The 12651-nt window shown below is 26.2% G+C and overlaps 1 protein-coding gene across 1 annotated transcript in view; it reads left to right on the plus strand.

Moving 5' to 3' along the window:
* Nucleotides 1-3053: 3053 nt before the first annotated feature.
* The window catches only part of LOC123265420 (protein Tob1-like), a 47915-nt gene continuing 38317 nt past the window's right edge, over nucleotides 3054-12651 (plus strand). The window contains exon 1 of the mRNA XM_044729157.1: nucleotides 3054-3442. The gene's annotated coding sequence lies outside the window, so the exon portion shown is untranslated. The remainder of the gene's footprint in view (nucleotides 3443-12651) is intronic.

Below are 12651 nucleotides of genomic sequence, written 5' to 3' on the forward strand. Positions count from 1 at the left end.
ATTCTTGTCGATACAACAAACTGACTAACCGGTTGGCATGTTCGCGATCTCGTTCGCCACCAGATCAAAGGCCATTACGTTCATGAATAACCAATTTATCTACACCGTGTTGAATACAATTTCATTCTTATTTCTATACTATGTCTTTCGGAATTTGACAAGCTAAAAAAAAAAAAATTGGAATTCAGAATTCACTTTTTAAGTAGAAAATGAAATAAATTTTTCCAATCAATGTTCTGCTCTACACGGAGAAAAATTAATTATATACTACCTAATATACAAAAATAGTAACTCCTACTATCTAAAATGGTAATAAAATAAATTAGTAACAAAATAATAGGTGGTATCATTGACAATTGTAATAGTTACTATTAATAATGGTAACGATTACTATTGAAAATAATAATTGTAATTATTATAAATTATAACTGTTACAACCAAAGATGGTAACTGTAACCATCTCAGATTGTAAAAATTCAGAAAGAAAAAATAATATAAATTTACTTAATTAAATCCTTTATTTACATTCATATTTTAGCTAACGTACATTTTTTTCTTTAAAATATTAAAATATTTTAATTTCCCTTCAAAATTTTTTTTTGAAAATTTGATTTTTTTTATTTAAAATTTTTTTTTTTTAATTTTAATTTTATTGAAAATTTTGATTCTTTTGGAAATTTCAAATTCTTTTTGAAAAATTTGGCGTTGAAACTTCTTTTAGACAAATAAAAATTTATAAATATAATTTCAATCCGAATTTAATCCCGATTTTTTGTGCACTACACTGCACTACAGCTGCTTTTAGTTTATTCAGAAATGCATCCACGGTAACGCAGATTCTTAATTTTTTTAATATTTTCTACTAGCTTAAATAGTAGTTATTATTATTACTGATGGTAACTGCAACCATCAGGTTATATTAGGAATTATGATTTTGATAATAGTAGTAACTAATTAAAATAATAACAGTTATTATTACTGATCACCATCATAATAGTAGTAGTTACCATCAGGATGGTAAATACTACAATTCAGATGGTTTATTTAAGTATTTAAATAATATTTACTACTATCGAATTCAGTTAATAAATTTTAACATAACTAGATAATAAACTCTATTATAAAATTTTCTCCGTTTATCTGCCATGAGAAAAATTTTTGGAAATTGAAGAGTTGTTTTGAAATTATTTTACTAACAGAAATTTTTTGGAAGGAAACAACCCCATTGATCTAAAAGCAATATCAAAATTTATCCTGAAAAAAAAAAAATCATTTTCTTGACAGATTAATATGAAAAATTTGTATAAACTAGAAATTCAAATTGCACGCGCTCTAATCCTAAACCAATAAGGAATCAGGGGCCACGTTTTTGATAAGTATCGATATAATTTCAATACTAAACTAACTTCATTCTACGATCAATTTTATATTATAAGATTTACATGGTCAGTATAAGCTATTAATAATTTAAGGAAACTTACGATTGCTTTTCATGTTACCGAACTATTATACTATTTTAATAATTTTCTCGATCTAAATAAACAATTAATGTACAATTTTAAGTTCGAAATAGAAAAAATCAGTAAATATATTCTTCTACAGCAATTAATGTATCAAGTATGAGAAAAACCATTTTAATTTTGAAATTTTATAATTTCATATTTTTATCAAAAATATTCTCGATTTCCTCTGAATATTTAAATTTTCAATTTTTTTTTTATTTTCGTCATTGTCATTAATACATATTGAAAATTAAAAAGGTACTTAAAGGCCATTCATTAATCACGTAAGGACAATTTTGGTGACTTTTGACCCCCTCTATCCCCACGTAAGCATATGTAACATTTTTTGAACTCCCCCTCCGCTTTCTTACGTAAAATTTTATCTTGATCTTCCAAATAATAAACTGTTATTTTAGGAAAGGATCAGTTTCACTAAAACTTACAGGTCAACGTGGATCCATCATTTTTATTCTTTAACAAATAATGTTTTTTATCAAAAAATGTTTGTTATTTTTTAAATAATAAAAATACGATAATTCACGGAAAAATGTACTACAATTTTTTCTATAGAGCCAAATATGGATAACAATAAAAATATATTAAATTTTAATAAGTTATTTTTTTTCCAATAGCAACAAAAATTATTTAAATAAAATAAAAATTTGATTGTACTCTTTAAAATTATGAAAACTATTTGGAATCCAAAATGGGATTAGATTTTTAATATTGAATTTTGATTCACGAAATATTACGTAATAATGAATTTCGCCCCCCCCCTTCCCCCCAACATAAGAACATGTAAAGATTTTCATAACCCCCCGCCCCCTCAATACCCTTACGTAATTAATGAATGGCCCCTTAAGGCTCATATCACGACATCGAGGTTATCGAAAAATCTTAATGACGTAAATAACTATTTTCTTCCAATAATTTATTTTTAATTTCCCGCTAAGAAAATCGAAGATTTTCAAAAATCGAAAAGTTATTGTTTCACTTCTATTCTAGTATAATTTTTCAATAAAATAATTTTTAGAATCAATCCAAAACTTTCTGAAAAAAAAATGACATCTTTCCACAAAAAAATTTTTCTCATCAAAAAGCCCTTCGGCACTATAAAACCTTCACCTCTAAAATTAAAAACTATGGAGTAGAATTACATCCGTAATAATAATACCTGCCTCAGCAAGTGAATTGTAAAAAAAATCAGTGCAAGCGCATCGAGCATCAAGTTCGGTTAAAAAAGTAACGTTGAAATACCCCAGGGAGTGACTTCCGTGTCCCAGTCTCGCTAATGACCCTCAATGTCTTCCCCAGAAACCCTTTGAATATCCTTGGTTCTTCATCCACAGATTACGTCATACCTCAGAGCCCCTGACGGCCTCACGCATTGGCCCCTCTCTTGATCTCCGTACAACTGGATTTTAAGCAACCCTCATCCCTCATTCTTCATCCTTGTAGCCCCTTCCTCGGGGTTCCAGCCCCCACCCGACCCTTATCAGGCTACCCTTTGCCCCTCCACCGGTCCACTATCTCGGGCGTACTATCCGGGAGCTTCAGTCTCTGCTGGTACACCGAACTAAGTACAACTATTTCTCATTTCACTTCGCGACGTATCTACACGCGTTTGCATGTTTACAATTGCATCACACATAAACAAATACATATATTAAATATTAGATATTAAATATCCACATACCTGACATAACATAATTATAATTATACTTAATATTAAAATTAACATAATCGTCGCCCCAATTACCAACCTCCTCAAATATATTTTTGTGCTCTGATTATTTATATTTATTTATAAAAAATCTAACGAGTGATTGACGAGTTTTGTCTTGGACTGTTATTTTCTCCAGTGAAGATTTTCTCACGTGCCACCTTATAAAGTTATATGTTCGCTGGAAAGGTGATTACTTAGCTCCGAGGAACTTTGAGTGAGTAATTTTTTATTTTTATTGTTCCCATGTGTCGGTAGTAGTTTATGTATTTACTTTACATATTTAATTTATGTATAATGTGTGTTCGAGTTGATAAAAAAAATAAATTTTTGTTGGGGGTGTTTTGTAATTGCCCTAGATACCGGGTAGTTTACCAATAGACCAATCTCAGCTGGCTAAATTTAGATACGAGCCAATAGAGATTAAACTACTACATCCAAATAATCTATTTGATGATCGATCGCACATGTATCGGCTATTAGCTTGGTGTGTAAAGAGAATAAGGTCCAATAGATGAGACATTAATGGTTATTAGGGCTGTGAAAAATTTATGATTTATTATAGGAATTATCATGTACTGCATTAATTAAAAATTAACTTGATTGATGAGAAACATTTTTATTATTTTAAAGAATTTTATTATTTTAAATCAAGCAGAAAAATTTTTGGATTGAGAGATTTTTTTAAGGTTTGAAAAAACTTTACTTGATTCAAAAATTTTTTGTCTTGCTTAAGAAAAAATAATTTTTGAAAATGATCTTGGTTGGAAAATTTTTTTCTTGAATCCAGTTACTTTTTTTTCAGTGCGTAGATTTTATTTCTTTATTGGTACACTGATAGAAGGATTTATTTGTATTAAAAAATATTTGTTAATAGTTAAAAAATCGTTTATTAGAGACCACTTTTTAGTTTTAAACAAATATTTCTTACTATTTAAAATGATTTATTTGTATTTAATAAATCTGATATTCATTTATTAAATATTAATAAATTTTTTTAAATACTAAGAAATATTTATTAAGGACTAAAAAGTGGTCTTCAATAAATGATTTGTTAAATGTTAACAAATATTTTTAACTATAAACAAATCCTTCTATCAGTGTATATTTTATAGTGACAGCTAATTTTAAACAGAAAAAATTAACTTAATTCAGAAGAAAAATTATTGAGCAAAGAAAATAATTTTGAAAAGTTTTATGAACTTAATTTAAGTAGAAAAATTCGTGAACTGAGAAATTTTTCGTGATTTTAGTAAAGTTTACTTGATTAAAGAATTTTTCTCATTATTTCAAAACAATCAAATTCTTCAAAATGATTTTCTTCGTTCAAGAAGTTTTCTCTTTAATCAAGATCATTTTGTTTTTCACTGTAAGTATAAGTTTAAGTTATACATAAAAAGAAAAGTTTATTTAAAATAAGAAAATTTTTGGAAAACTTCAATTTTTTTCAAGCAAGAAAAAATATTCTTGAAACAAAAAAATTGACTCAATACTTCCTTGAGTAAAAAAAATTAGTTTTTTAAATAAGAACTTTTTCATGTTATGGTACAAAAATTTTTTTAGCATAATATATATGATTGTAATTTAAAAATATTCAAAAATTTTCTTACTAATAATTCACTTTTATTTGCTAGTAAGTTGTAATTTTTTTAAGTAAAATTTTTTGAAGAACTTTTCTTAAAATTCTTAGTGTAATAAATTATTTACATTAAAAAAAAGCCAGTTGTTTGATTTACATCTTAAGGAACAGGTGTGTTATGCAATGATGATATGAAATTAATTAATCGGTTATTATCTAGATTGAGTTCACGCTTCAACGTCGTCTGGCAGACTAATTGTAGTCGCAGACAGAGACGGATGGAGGATGATATAATTGATTTTTGGAGAGCCGGTGGCTTGAATTTGGGCAATCACGTGGACGTTCGAGTGAAAATGAAAGACAGTTCTAGTAGTATTAGTATTAGTATTTTATCGTATACTCTACTATATATGTATATTTGTAGTAGTAGTAATAGTACTAGTAGTAGTAGCAATAGTCGTAGTAGTATATTGTGGTAGATGAAACAGAGAAAATAGTGGGGATAGGTAACCAAACATGAAAATGTAGTCTTGTACTATCTTATTACAAGAATATGAAACTGATTAAAGCCATTCAATTGATTATTATTTATCAATTTCTATTGTTTTCATTTCACAGCTTTTTATCAATTTCGCTATTGCGTAACTTCGGTTTATAGATATTTATTTATTTGCCGGGGAGATTTCAATGAATACTTATTAGCTTTGATTGAATTGGGAGGTAACATTTTGAATGTGATTTTTTTTTAGAGAATTGAAAAAAAAATGAAATTAATTTTAATAGAATAGCAATAAAATTTTCTTTTAAAAATAAAATTATTATTATTCCTGTTAAAATTTTTTTGATTTTTATAGAAGTAACTCAATTTATTTTTATAAAATTAAAATTAAAATAAAAAATATTAAAAATATTTTTCGAAATTTTATTTAAAATATTATTGTGAAAAAACTTTAATTTTGATCATCGATTTTTTAAGAAATCTTTTTAAATTCTTCATAATTAATTATCTAAATAATATCTATTGAAATTTCCAATATCAAATTTCTTAAAGTCAAAACACAAAAAATTTTACAAAAGTTTCTTCAATATTTTGAAATTTACTCAAACTTTCCAACAAAATAAAAAATAATAATAATAAAAATGTTTACAAATTTCTCGACTTGGAAAATTTAGAATAATTTCCCGAATTTTCTTGTCATGTCCTCGAAAATCTGATACATAAAAAACAAACTAAGAAACCCGACGACCGTCCTTCTAATCCAACAACGGAATTAATTTTAGCTCCTGGCATAAAACACAGAAAGGCTTCACTCTACATCATAATTTATAATACTGTTCCTTTATAATAACTCACCGGTTTTTAACTTTCGTATTATTTTTTCTGTAAACTCCTAGACATTTAAAAATTTTAATTTTAAAAAATAACATTTTATTCATAATAAATAATAAAATCATAAATCATAATAAACATCAACGAAAAGTAGATCTGAAGTAAACAATTCATAAAAAATAACAAAATGATCTAATATAAATTAATGTGTGGCGCCACTATCGCCCGGGCGGGTCCACTAGGTCACGGGTCGATCTCGCTGTTACGTTCCAATTCACGCTTGATATTGATCTAAAGGTTTTATAAAATAGGAAACTTGTTATAATTACCGAAGCACTGCTTGAAAATAAAATTACTAATTTTTCTGCTATTTTTATAGCACCTATTTATCTTTTTCGTATTGTTGTTGTTTATTTACAAAGACAAATTTATTTATTTATTTGTGAGTAAAACAAGTAACGCATGAATAATGTCACTTGGTATTAAATTAACTTATTCAAATTGATTTAAATAAAGTTGAGATGTTTTTAGAGCAAAAAAATCGGCCGCAAGAAATATCCACAAAATTTGCTAATATCTTTAACAGATAAGAAACATTTTAACTGATGAATATTTACACTTGCGATGTAAATTACTGTATCATTTTTATTACACTAAAAAAAGTAGTTAAGAGATTGTAATTTACAATACTTTCACTGATTTTAAAACCAAACATTACATTATATTTACTTACAACATATAATAACAAGTAAATTATTAATAAAAAAAAAAAAAAAAAAACAATTAGTTTTATCTTACATAAATTCTTTCAACCGTTGAATTATAGATATCCGTGTCTAATAGATTTTTTTTTGTTTAGTAATTACGAGTAATGACATTTACAAAAAAAAAATAAATCTGTATGGAGTTGTTGAGTTATTTTTATCGTTTTTTATTCTGAAATAATACGACTTTGCGCTAATGAGTCACTATAAGTTATTAGGGAATTTTAATTGTAATTTAATAATTTATCGATAATTTAGAAGCATTGAGTGTCATTATATTGATAAAATTTTTCAAGTTCAATCCTTACGATTTTTTTTTTTCATAATAAATTCAATAAAATTTTATTTTCATGACTTAAATTTTGAATAAAAAATTAAATGAAAAAAAATTAATGACTAAATTTTGAGTTTTTATTCCAAAATTCGATAAGACATTATATTTTATAAAAATAGACAATTATTTTTTACAAGAAAAATGATATGTGATAAAATATGAAGTAAAAAAATGAATATACAATGCATTTGATGTACTTTTCTTTTCCGATACACTTGATACGAGAACTTTGACCCATAGAAAACATAAAGCCTCGCTCGGGGTCGTATATTTATTAGATGACGTTTTAGCATCGATCAAATAGAGCAAGCATTAAAAAAAAATTTTGCATTTTTTCAATCGTTCAAGTATTATGTTTGCATTTGTATAGTACGGTGTTTTCCTTAGTGCATCTGTCAAGACATTAACTCAATACTAATTTTTTAAATGCAATGATTAAAAAATATTTGAACCACAGTGAAATTTATTTAAATTAAGATCATTATCTTAAATTGATCTGAATAAAAAAAAAATAATTTTTAAAAAAATTAATTTGATTTTATAAAAAATTTTTTAAGTCACAAAATTAACTTGATTCAAGAGAAAAAAATTTTGAACCAATAAAATCATAACAGAAATTTATTTAATAAAATTTTTGAGCTATGAAAAATTTTGTGAGCTTAAAAATTTTTTTTTTAGTTGATTCAAAATAATAAAAAAAGTTTTTTTGTCCTGACAAGACAAAATTATAAAAAAAAAACTTACTGTGCAGTAGAGTTAAAAAAATCAAAAACTTAAACTCGAGACTTTTACTATAAAAAATAAATATTGTTCGCTAAAAATGAATGTACATTAAAAACTTTTCTAGTTTTATAAATAAATTTAAAATTCAATCAGTAAAAATAAAAAGTTTAAAAATAATAAACGGTGTAAGCAAATATAATGGAAAATAACTTTGAATAAAATATTAATTATTTTTGAGATTTAAATTTAAAATGTCGATTGAGAGGAATTAGTGTAGTATTTTATTAGTAAATAGTTACAGTCAGACACTTACTAACTGAACTATATTTATGTATACAAACATATTATATTATACCTATACGTATAGAGGTATTTAAAATGTCGAAGAAGCGTCTTAGTCTCTATTTATAAATGTGGGTCGGCTGCAAGATTCAGTCATTTCGTCATCGCAGACATCGTGAATGTTAAGAGTTTAAACTGATGCATATCCACATACATAATAATAATAATAATAATAAAAATAATAATAATGTAACAACTAACTAAAACTAATAACTCCTCTTCACTTGTGTATTGTTATTAGTGTTTGTATTAGATATAGAGACCTCGAAACAAAATTAAATGAGCATTTAATGGTAGTTGTCAAGGAGGTTAAATGTTTAACGCTTAGTGCTTAATGCTCAAATAATAAATAAAATGTGTGAATACTAGCATCAATTTGGGCTGGGATCAGATGTTTGGTAAAATAAAAGAGATATGAGATGAGATAATTTGGGTAATAATAGACCGGACTCGGCAGAAGTGGAGTGAGTTTTAAATCTTAAGTTATCCCGATTCTTGACCCAACGCGGATGTTTTTAGTTGGCTGAACGCATTAGGAATGCGTGTGACATTTGAGGGGTGTCTTAAATTAAAACCAGCGGTGAAGATGAGCTGGCACTTATTGCAACTTATGTCTATATACATATATACTTTATACTACCTATTGCCTCATACTGTTTTGGTAACCGAGGAGAGTCGCAGTGGTGTCATTATGTCCCCGGGACATTCCCGACTCCTTTTTTTGGGCAATTAACGGCAATAACTGTAATTATATCGTGGACAAGAAACTCACTCAATTACAAAGGATTAATTTTTAAGGAAAATTATTTTTTCTTCGTTTTGATAGTCTTAAATCTATTTAATTATTTCCTTCAGTCGGTAATTGTTTATGCTGCATTATCTTCGACCGATTTCGAAATAATTTTTTTCAAAAAGAATATTTATTCTAAATCTATATAATTTTTTATTCACGCTGTATTAAAAAATTGAAAAAAAAAATAGCCGGTTCATGAGAAAGATTTTATTCAAAATAATTTTGCTTACAATAACATTTTTTATTTATGTCTCTCAAAATTGATCCGAAATCTCGAATTTTTTCAAGCCTTACAACTCCAGAAGCGAGCTCACTTATGACACATAGCCATCTAACGGCAGTTCGTGAACTAAAAATTGCAAAAAATAGAATTCCTCTCCATCTAGACAACGAGTTTCAAGACAAGGAATTCTTAAATCAAGACATAAGTTTCTCTTCAAAATAATTTTGTTCTCAGATCAACTAGTTTTTTTTTCTGATGCACTAACATTCAAAAATGACAATATAAATATATTTTTATTAAACGATTAACGGTATGTTAATTCAAATAATTAAAAATAACAGAGAGAAATTAGCGATTTAGTGATTTAAACCAGTGAATATTTTTAAATATTTTACGTGTTTTTTTTTTTAACTGACATACTTAAATATTTAAATGACACGTAACACATAAAAACAAATACTATATATTTATACGTAACATATAAATAGACTTATTACTCTAGAAAAAAGTTTCTGGGTCTTTAAATGAAAAATTGAATTTTTAAACTCGAAAAATTTTTTAGTATTTTTAGTTTCGTAATCATGACATCAGTGTAACCAATTCCAGAGATATTAATAGCCAAATAACAAATTTATTGAATTTCATTTTTCATATTTTTTTATCAAATAAAAATTTTTCCTTCTTTAAAGAAAATTCTTTAAATGCAATAAAAAAATTTAATTTTCCTTGACATTAAAACCACGCATTATACTCAATGATTTTATCTAAAAAAAAAACTAACATAATACGTAAAATGATAAAAGCAAGAACAGACAATACGTCGTAACAATTTAATCTCCCATAAAAAGTTTTTTATACTAAAGGTAAATAAAAATGTTAAATAAAAATGAAAATTTAATATTACAAATAGAAAAGTCATGGTGAGTTTATTATACGACACAATAACTCGTAAATAATAGCGTTGATAAGCTTTACTTGAGCGATTATATACCTTACGTTTAATAACCTGCGTGTTTTTCCTTCAAGGTTAATTTTGTACAGTGTCGCTAGAATTTGCAGCGCTTATATATATACAATCTTATATATTATAAAAGTGTAAATAGGAACAATAAAATGTTCGCATTTGTCACTACGCTCTTTGACGATCATTAAAAATTATAACGATTGACAATGTGAATTGTTTTTATCATATGATAGATGATCACAAATGCATTTAATCTATCTATACAATATTTCAAATGTTTCGTTTATAAACTCCGCGTGTATTTGGCAGCGTTTACTTCCTGTCTCTTACATTAATTCTCATACATATCATGCACGCGAATGTGTATAATATTTGATATAGTCACTGCCAATATACGTGTTTTTTTTTAGGCATATGATAATAGTTTCTATTTACTATTGGTTAGGTTTAGGTCAAGTTCTCTTATTCACTAGCTGAAAAAAATGAACAGAACGTGCCTATCAGCTGCCGGGAGAATCACAAAAAATTTAATCATTGTACAGTAACAGGTATATAAAAACAGGTATTGTTTTATCGCTGACGATAAGAATTAACGTCACGGTTTCCAATGAGAATTTATCGATTATTAAATTTATCATGAACGCTAGACCAAGTTGAATTTTTCATTTATTCGCTTTCGATTAATTGACTGATAAATATAGACTGACCAAACAATTGCTAAGTGTTGGTTATTGTAAAAAAAAAACTAATTAATTAATTGTTCACTTAATTAAGATTTTATTATTATTTTTAAAGGCAAGTCAAGTTAATTTTTCACACGCAAGTCCAGGCTTTAATTCCCGGGTTCAATAAAAATAACTTTTTTTTTCATTATTAAAAAAAATCAATAAATTAATTTTTATTCAAAATTTTGTTTGTAAAAGTTAATTATATTTTTTTAAACAGTAAAAAAAAATCAATACAACCGAAAAAAATAATCTAAAATAGATACGGAGCATTGGATTGCAACGCAAAAGTCCAGGGTTCGTTTCTCAGCTCGGATAAAGTAAAAATATTTTTTTTTCTCAAATTTATTAATTTATTTTCCGATTTACTTTTGAAGGTTAATTTTAATAATATAGAAAAAAATAAATTGATTAATTGAAAGGAAATTTTCTCATCCAGTACTGAAAACATTATGTCAGCATTCGAGGTATGTTTGCACAATAATTCAAATGAAATAAAAATAAATACTTAATCGATTGTCTGTAAGCCGGCGAGTCATCTGTTAAAAGTTTTCTGATAATAATTATTAAGTTGTTGCTAACATAATCATGCGGCTCTCTTGACCCACTAATAATCATCGACGTGAGACCTTGGATTCGTTGGACCCACGCTTCTTTGATCAGATGCATACAATATAATATTAATAATAATAACAACAATATACTAGGAGAATATAATACCTGAAGCCATTTTGCCATGCGATTTTTTAGTATAATGCCAGAAGGTCAATCGATTATGATACGGATTTACTTAATGACCTTTATTTACTTTTTCCGGTTTATGTATTATGTTTTATTTATTTATAATTTATTTTTTAGTATTATCATTATTATTATCTATTTACTTTAATAAATAGGTCGATTAAATTTATCAACATTAATTTATCTTTAATGTGCTACCTGTTCTGTTGAACGAAAAATTTATTACTCGTCTCTCTTTTTGTATCTTTTTTTTTATCCCAATCAATAAGCGGAATAATTTTTTTTATGGTAACTTTTCATTGTCACGTTAGTTAATAACAAGCATAATTTATTATATATTTATATATTTATAAACTTATGTTGTAAGTTGTGACTTATAAGCATTCCAGAGTTCGCGTGAGTATAATATCCGAGTACAAGTGTGAAGTGTAATGGAAAAATTTATTTACCGTATTACTTTAAGTGCTTCGTGTTAATGTTCAGTATTTAAAATATTTATCTCTTGTATAGCAACCTAAATTTAATTTCAACATGTCTAGTGTTTAAAAGTTTAAGAAATTTACAAATCTCGTTACAATTACCTACAATCATTTTATTCACTAAATAATTTCAATCAATAAGAATTATCAATAAAAAAAAAAAAAAAAAAAACATTTTCTGATTTTGTTTAAAATTATTTTATGAAATTAATAACTCTTGTTAAAAATTGATCGATAAAAATTGAGTATATGGATGTTTGCTAAATATTTTTCAAGTGTATAAAACGTCAATGAACTCTCGAAGAATTTTAAAAGCCCAAACAAATGGAGCTATTTTAGTTTACGAAAAAATCCCCCGGAAGTTTGTATCGCGGGCGTAGCTTGGATTAAGTCAATTTTAATATTCCTTACAATCGCGAAGTAATTTAC

The sequence above is a fragment of the Cotesia glomerata genome, linkage group LG5, assembly GCF_020080835.1.
Source record: "Cotesia glomerata isolate CgM1 linkage group LG5, MPM_Cglom_v2.3, whole genome shotgun sequence".
NCBI lineage: Eukaryota > Metazoa > Arthropoda > Insecta > Hymenoptera > Braconidae > Cotesia > Cotesia glomerata.